Here is an 8,866-nt window from a genome sequence, read left to right on the forward strand (position 1 = left end):
TCCTGTATCCACTTGCTTGGGATGGAAACTGCTGGCAATAACATCACCAGACTAGAAGTCACCAGCCTCAGCAAGGAAAAAAAAAAAAAAAAAAAAAAAAAGCATGTCAGAGCAATGGAAATATTAACTCACATGGGTTTGGGGTTATCTGCTTGCTCTTTCTGCTCGTTATATTCCTGTGGTTCCATGTTTATATTCCCAGTATAAGGAGACAAACCACCTTTTGGTCTTCTTATATATATATAGATACAGATATATATAAAGAAGACCAATCCTGCCCTGACCCATTCCCACAAAATACTGTGTTCAGGGGACACCCTGGAAAAGGTACAGAAAAAGTCACAGCAGCCATCTATGTTCAAGTCCTTTGCTGAGGCAGATCTTCAGCTGAGAGCCCAGAGATTAATGGGATGTATGTGAAATGCACGTATATGAGGAGCATAAGCATAAAAATGAGGAGCCCAAGAGCCACTCTTGCTACCTGCAAAACGAGAGACTAGGCTCATTAGGAGCCTGCAGTCAACCCTCGCTTGCTGTCTGCAGGGCTGGGTGGCGGGGGCACTGCAGGGGACGGTGACAGCCCATCGGCCAGCAAACCAGCCTGCTGGAAAACAGATTAAACTCCCTTTGCTCAGAAGCAAGGTGGCAGCCTCCAGCCTGTGCCAGCCTCTGGGGACTTCAGTCAGGTGCGTAAATGAGACACAAAACAGCCCTCGGCTGTGGCACTGCCTGGGAGCCCTCCCCAGGGGGTCACTGCTGCAGCGGTGTGGGTACCTGTGCCCGGGGGCGCTGGCCTGGTCCAGCCTTACCAATGCATAGTGGTAAAAACTGGGGTTTGGTGCTGACAACAGGTCTGTGCTGTCCTCCATGCCCAGGGTGGCTGGGCTGCAGCGACAGCAAGTGTTCCTGCCTCAGGTGCTGGACAGCACTGCCGGGCTCTGCAGCCCCTGCCCTGCAACATCGCTGCTCGGTTTGTTTTAATCTTGTCACTTATTAAAGCGGAGTCTCCGAGCGCAGCCCCTGCTGTCAGAGCTAAGCAGCGCTGGGGACCTGTTCTCCTTCGCACCTCTCTGACTCCCTTAAGTCCCCCCTGATTTACAGCAGGATGGGGCCAGGCTTGTAGGTGGTGTCAGATCTTGGTGCTACGCAGCAACTCTGGGCCCAATTCTACCAAACTGGTAATGGCAGCGCCCGTGCTCTGGCATCACGCAGCCTCTTGCGTGAGCCAGGAGGTGCCTTGGCCCCTGCAGCCTGTCCCACTGCTGCAGAGCATCGGGATTTATGTGGTGTCCTGTCTCCTGTGCTGGGTGGGCTGAACTGTGGTTACATCAACATCTTGAAGGCTCGGCCAGTCCTTCTGGGGAGCGCAGAGCCCTGCCCAGCCTCACCACTCCAGCAGCTCCCTCCTTCCCAGACAGTTCTCCCAGGGTCACTCTGGACAACACACAAACTTTTTTTTTGCCTCTAGGCAGCCTGTAGTGGCCCAGTTACACCCATGGGCAAACACCTAACAAGGCATTTGGCAGCTGGGTTGTCTGAGCGCAGGCCTAAGGTACTGGGATGACATTTAATTTCAAGTGCTAGCTGTGCTCCGAGGCATCTCCTGACTGGGATTTCATAACATGCAGCCTGCACGCTTTCCTTGTCTGCTTGCATGTGCATTGGGTGAGGCTGGACATCTCTGTGAACACAAAAGTAGCTCCACATGGTAGAAAGGCTGCTGTCAGAGGGAACAAGAGCCTGTTTGTTCTCTAGGTCCCCATCACACAGCCCTGAAGAACAAACCTGCTTGTCCTCAGGTCTGGGCTGTGCCTACAGGAGGAGGGACAGGTGGCAGTGGGCGCTCTCGGCCAGCACTCACCAGGTCATCGCTGCCGGTTGTTGGCCTGAGGACAGTCTCAAAGCAGGCGCCCACTGTTATAGACGCTACCCCTCACCAGCCTTGCCTCCTTCTCCAAGACTCTCTAAGCAGCTAAGGCAGGGCACTTGGGCTTTTCCCAGTGCCAGAGCTGGCTGCAGTGTCGCGTCCTTCCCCAGAACCCCCAGTGGTCTGCAATCTGTTTTCCCTCTGCATATCAGTGAAGCTGGAAGGAAAGATGGACGGTTTCCCTGACGGCAGCTTGTAAGCACAGTTTGCTTCAGGTCAGCTGAAGACCTCAGCTCTGCTGAAGTGGTGGCAGGTGATGAGAGGTGCTGCCTCGGAGCGATGCACCGGGGCTGAGATGCTTTCCTGCCCTCTTCTCGTGGGTTTTTGCTTCAGCCGGCAGGCTTCATGTACTTGCCAGCCATTTTCCCCCAGGCTGCCTCCTCTTCCTCCACCACTACTGCTGTGGGCTGGGGTCCATGGAGGTTTCCTTCTGTAGATTGTCATCATCATTGCTGAAGCCAGCTCTTTGCGTAAAGCTTAGGGATTTAATGCAACATAAAGAACTTTTTTTTTTTTTCCATTGCTAAACTCAGTTATAGCTTTAGTTCACTCCTTTCTGGAACTGGCTGTGGTCAGGTTCCAGCTGGAAGGTTACGACAGCCCCTAAGGGCTCCTTCGCAGCTGATGCCGAGCTCTCTGCTGTGCTGGAAATGCACTGGGCTCTCCACCAGGCAACTGCCAGGCCCTGCTTGCCTCCCCCCATGGATATCCCCTCCCTGGGCCAGCCTCACGCTGCTCTGCAGCCCACCCAGAACCCCCTCCCGCTGGCAGCACTGGGGTTGGCATTTCCATCTGCCCCCAGACCCTCCCCATAGCAATGCGCCTCCCTGGAGCGCCGCTGGGCTGTGCGCTGCATGTCAATGGCAGCGGCGCTGATGGTGACTGGCATCTCCCATTTTTCAGGGGTTTGTGAATTCCGAGTGTATCTCACAAGCCTGTCACAGTAGCTGCTGTGCTCTGGGGCTTGTGAGTCCTGCAGCTTTCCCTCCTCCCTTGTGAGCAATTTATTTCCTTTACTGACAGCTAACTATTGACTTCTCGTTCTCCTGAAGATGAGATGTCCTGTCTCATCAGGTTTAAATTAGTTTTATCTTTAGACTTTCCTATTAATAAGCTCTCATTGTGGTGTCATTACTTGATATCTATTTTCTGATGTTTTTCATTAATGGCTCTATATCTTCCAGATATTTTTTCAAGTATTTTTTTTTTCCCCTGCTGCATGAGTTATTTCATAGTCAGGCACAGATCAGCGATGCGAGGATGGCCAGATGCCAGTCAGAGGCATGCGTGGAGTGGCCCAGGCTGCATGTGCAGGGTAGGGTGATGGATGGGGCTGCAATGGGGCTGGCAAGGTTGGCTCCGCGCTCCCTCGCTGCATCCCTCTAACCCCAGGCTGGCTGTGCCGCACCAGGTGCTCTCAAGAGCACAAGTCAACAGAGTAATTAAAATGCCTTCTGTGGGGCAAAGGTGCTGCCACTCATTTGTATTGGACTTTCCAGGAAAAAGAGAGGATGACTTTCTGTGCCCCTCCTGCAGGCTCCCTCCCCTCCAACCCCCGCCTGCCCGCTCCTGTGCCCAGGCACTGTCTCCGGCCCGTTGGCAATAGCCCCAGGGCTCGGGGCACCCCTCAGCTCCCATTCCCCATACAATCCCCTTACATCCTCCTTCCCACTCAGAAATCTCGTCTGGGTTACGCCCCAGGGACGTGCTGCACATATGGGACATCCTCGCAGCGGTACCCTGGGCTGCTCTGCCACACGAGCGGGGATGGGACCGGGCAGGGTGGCACTGGGACACCGGGAGAGCTGGAGCAGCAGCAAACCATGGGAACGCGGGCCAAGCTCATGATCCACAATTCAGTGGTCAGCGTGGACATTAACAGGAATGTTGATGTTTTACCTGGAGATCTCACAAGATCAAACAACAAAGTAGGATTCAAACCAGCATTTTGCCTAGAATGCCAGTGTTCAGAGAGCTGAGCTGGCCTCGGCGGGGGGCGGCCGCCCTTCGCTGTGCACAGCACGCAGCAGGAGCACAGCTGCCCCGTGCAGAGCCCCCCCCTCACCCCACGCCTCCCCCTGTGTTGTGGGGAGCACTCAGGCCCTTTCTGGCCTGGCTACATTTGCTGTGCAAGAGATACCACAGCTTCTCTTTTGCCTGCAAATACCACTGCCAACAGGGAAATTCGGGAACTTGTTTTCCACTGGGGAGAAGGCAGGGAGTGCAGCACTGCACACGGTAATTTGGCTGAGCTGACGTCTGCTGCTGACCCGCAGAGAGGAAATCAGAGCGTGGCCAAAGCTGCGCTCTCCTGCCCTGGCAGCAGGACCCTCGGTCCCAGTGCCACGCGTGGGGATCCGTGTGCGTGGAATGTTGCAGCGTACTGGCTGCAGGGCTTCGTGTGCCTCTTCTCATCCCTATTAGCAGAACTTCCTCTAGGAAACTGGAAGCAAAAGGAAATTATTTCATGTTATTGCAAGGGGGCCCCTGCCTTCCCCAGTGGTGGGAGCTGCTGCAGAAGCGCGGGGACAGGCAGGGCTGCTGGTCTGGCTGGCTTCCCTTGGCTTCAGGGGTTGTCTTTTTGTATCTTCAGCAGTGTCAAAAGCAAAGCCCATCGGTGCTGAAAACAGTCAAATCTCTAAAGTCTCCTTAAGACCAGGAAAATGCATTCGCTGGGCTTCATTTTCAGGCACTGCTTACATGGAGCAAGGCAGGGCAGGGGTGGGAAGTGGGGCTGGGTTGGCCGTGTGGGGAAGCGATTAATGTACGAACAAACCTCATTTCCCTAACTATACTTCTTGCATTAACAAGGAGGAAAAAGGTTCCAATTCCTTGAAAGGAAACCCTGCTATGACAACAGCCTGATGTACAGTGGCACTTCTAATAGAGCTATCAGGGTGCTTCAGGGATGCTCCTGTTCATGGTGTGTCTGCTATCTGCAAAGTCAGGTCACAGAGGAGAATTAGCTTGCCCAGCCCCTGCTGTTGGCTTGCATGCAAAAATTACACAGCAAACTACAACCAACTGCAGAATGGGTAATTTGCAGCAGTGCCTACAGCACTGGGTTTAGGCTGATTAATATTCAGCACACTGCTGTGAAAATGAAAAGCCAGACAGAATTGTCCTCCTCCCCTTTCTGCATCCATGAAGATGCCAAGGGTAATGGCTGAAGCACAGAAGCAAAAACAAGGTTCACTTTGGTCAAGTTGATAGAGGGGGTTTGAGCCTAAAGAAGATACTTCATTCTCTTTGGATTATTTAGCCTCATCTTTTAACTTGCTTCCTCTTTCTTTTTTAATGTCATCTTTCAGTTATTTAATTACAGGAAGTTTAAAAAAGAATAGTAGGAGGCTTTCTTTGAAGCTATCAGAACGAAACAGTAGGTATTTCAAAAAATAGTTTTGCTAAGGGAAATGTTCTGGCATTTAAAAAAAAAGATTCTTCCCATGATTTCTTATCAAAACGCCATTTTGAAAAACCCTTTTACTGTTGGTGGGAAAATGTTCCCCACTCCATGCACAGTCCTGCTGGGAGCAAGGAGCGGTACCTGCTGGCACAGACCCGGGATCCTGTGGGCAGCAGGAAGATGCCCCGGGGCTCGGGGGACAAACCAAACCCCGGCAGCTGGGCAGCTGGCTTCCCCAGTGTTCCTCCTCACCAAGCACCTTCCCAGCCCTGGCCACAGGTGATGGGCTTCTCCCCACCCTCCCCGGGCTCTTTGCTCCCCTTGTTGGGTGGAAAATCCTGGGAGAGGCTCAGACCTGCCCCTCCTGCTGTCCCACCCGTGTTGGGCTGGGATAGGGCTGGGCACTCTTGTACAACAGCTTACGAAAGAGGAAAGCAGCGCCTCAGGAAAAGCCGAGGGTGCTGTTTGCTGTCAGGGCTTCGGTTTTGCATTGAGATGGGCCAAAGTAAACCCTGACCCGGCAACCCCAGCCTCCTGCTTTTCTGTTGTGCAAACAGGGCCAGATGAGAGCGGGATGGCACGCTGGCAGAGCAAACCCCATGAAGGCAAACACGGTGCGGGGGGAGCTGGCAGCACTCAGAGCCATGCTCGGCCAGGCACCACGCACTGTCCGTGCAGTGTCCCCTCCCCACACACATCCCAGCTGCTGTGGGGGGATCTGGGTCCCCCTCACCCTCAGTGACACCCCTGGGCACCAGCTGGGGAAATCCTGCACAAAACCACCTTGGGGGCCTTGCTGGGGGGGCTCGCAGGGGTCTGAGCTGTCCTGGAGTTGCCCACACTCGCACACCAGGGCCAGGCAGTGCCAGTGGCAGGGTTGTTCCCCGTGGCACCATTTCACATCAATACTGGTATGGCAAACTGGTGCGGGCTGGCAAGGCAGGTACTGCTGCTGGCTCCGCAGGGCTCATGGTGGCCAATGGCTGCCCACCTCCTTGCTCTGCGAAAGCAGAGGTGGGAACCATCCTGATGGCACCATGCCAGCTGGAAGGATTGGGTTTCTTGGCATTTTGGTTCTAGGATTAATAAGGAAACCTTTACACCTGTCTTTTTGTAATTATTCACAGCCAGTGAGCCTGGGTTGGGATTTGGCACTTTTTTTATCCTGCTCCTTCTGTTTCCTTAGGAATTGGAAACCGAACGTGCCCAACGAGGTGTTACGTATTAAACAGCTTGGGCCAAGGCAATGCCATCAGTCCTTGTCCTTCCCCTCACAGCTCTGCCGCGGCCATCAAAGGACACCCAGCCGTCTGCTCATCGTCTCTGTGCCGCAGAGCACACACAGCTCGTTGGCTTAAAGTTCAGTTTCCTGGAGCACTCAGCACATCGGTGTTTATTGCAGCCAGCACAAGAGGCAGGAGGGATGCACCAGCTGCAGCCCAGCGGTGCCTAATGACCACATCTCGATAGCATCGTTATCTCTGTGTTTAATTGGCAGGGTAGGGGTGGCATTGGGCCCTCCACCAAGGTCAGGCTGCTAGGGGCACCGCTCACTCGCAGGCTGCAGCAGCCAGGTAAAAGGAGTGAGGAGCAGCAGGAGAGGCTGGGTTAGAGTCCCCGGGCACCTCGGGTACCCCATCAACTTGAGAAAAGGGCAGCAGGAGACTCCGAGGTGTTTAGAGGAACATTTAGACTCCTGAATGTTCAGCCACATGTGCAGGAGCTGTAGGTTAGGCTACAGGAAAATGGTCTTTCCACAATGGAAATTTTGTTCTTTCATGAAAAAAAAAAAAAAGAGAGAAAACTGACAGCTTTTGCTCACAATTGAAATAGTTCTACGGGGAATTTGATTTTTGGAGCGACTGCACCAGGAGCTCTTCACTCAGTTGAGCCTTTCCTCCCCAGAGCTGCTGCTGCTTGGCAGAGCTGTGGTTTCTGCACAGAGCCAAATTAATAAAAAAACCAAAAACATTTTCTGTCAAAATCAGTTCAGGTTTGAAGTTTTGGAACACCACTAATGCCAGCTGCAGGGGCCAGAGACGTGCCAGCCGGTGGCTCTTCAGCAGCCCTGCATCCGATGGGATCAGATCAGTGCTTTGGGGACAAGAAGCCAGCCCAGGGCACAGGTAGGGGGTGAGCCACAGCCAAGGAACGGTGGTGTGGGCTGGGGTCTGTGCTGGAAATACTCACCCTGAGCTGGCACCACAGCTGCATGTGCTGCTTTTTCTGGCTACCAGCTGGCTACCACCGTTCCTCACTTCCCAACATCTTGAGCCGTTCTGCTTCTCTTCACCTTTCCTTCTGAAGGTAGCTCATTAGGAGCAGGCGGTGCCTGCAGCCGGGGCTGGGGCATCTGGCCGTGTGGTGGCACGGACGCTGCCAACTGCTGCCAGCCACAGACACCGGCTGGAAAGACAAACTGCAAAGCTGTGCATAAATGTCAGGTGAGAAGCAGGTACCGTCCTCTGGCCCAGGCACTGGGACATGAGCAGGAGCCCTGGCCCTGGGAGCCCTGGCTGCAAACCTGCTGGGTCTCCCCTGCACCTGCGGGACCCCTGCCTGGGGCCCTGGGAGTGGAGGGGCCCATGATGGGCAGAGGCAGAGGAGGGTGCTGGTGCACTCCAGCAGGGATGCCCAGCAAAGCCAACGTGAGTGCTGGGAAGTGGCTGGCGGCACGTGGTACCGTGCTGGTGGCTTTGGAGGCTGCAGGGCTCAGGGCTCTGGCACTGGCCCCAGCAGCTCTCCTGTGCAGGGCGCGGGGGCTGCGGCACAGCCGACCCCAGGACACATTTGGAGGTGGTGCACAGCCAGCCAGCTGCCATGGCTGGAGTGAGCTCCTCCTGCGCCTCCATCGCCGCTTGCTCACCCCCAGGGTCCCAGGGGTCCTGGCCCCAGCCTGGGGGGGCTGCCCTGGGTGGGCACGAGGGACGTGTTTGTTCATGTCAAACAGCTCCCAGCTTGCTGGCAACAAGCAGGAAGCAGGAACAGAGAATAAAAGAACCAGCAGCTCAGGGACAAGGGCAGAATAAATCTGCATAAATACAAACGAAGGGAATATTTATTTCTCGTGTTGACCACATTTCTGTAGGTACTTTAAATTGTGAGAGAGGCACAGGTCTGGCAGGGCTTAGGCTCTGCTCCGGGGCCACAGCTCATCATGGCTCCCCACCTTTCCAGCAGACCTATCTATTAAATATTCTTTGCATGTGAGTTACTCCTGTAGCTGATTGGGGAGATAAATAACAAAATCCTTGCAAATGCAAAAATCCTTCGGCAGTTTGGAAAGAAACCAAATCATGTGCTGAATGCAGATGAAGAAAAGTCCTTTTTATTGTAAGGAGTAACAGAAGGGATGTGAATCCACCTCACCCACAATGCAACACATCCAAATCCACTTGGAGATTACAAGACAGGATAGCATTTACTCTGATCAGTTCAAAGCACAACTGTTGGGGAACAAATAAGCTAAGTGTGCGTCTGGATTAGACTGTAGGCCTTTTTTGCTTTCTTTTTAACAGTATGAAATCACTGGA

Source organism: Falco rusticolus, chromosome 10 (assembly GCF_015220075.1).
Source record: "Falco rusticolus isolate bFalRus1 chromosome 10, bFalRus1.pri, whole genome shotgun sequence".
Taxonomy (NCBI): Eukaryota; Metazoa; Chordata; class Aves; order Falconiformes; family Falconidae; genus Falco; species Falco rusticolus.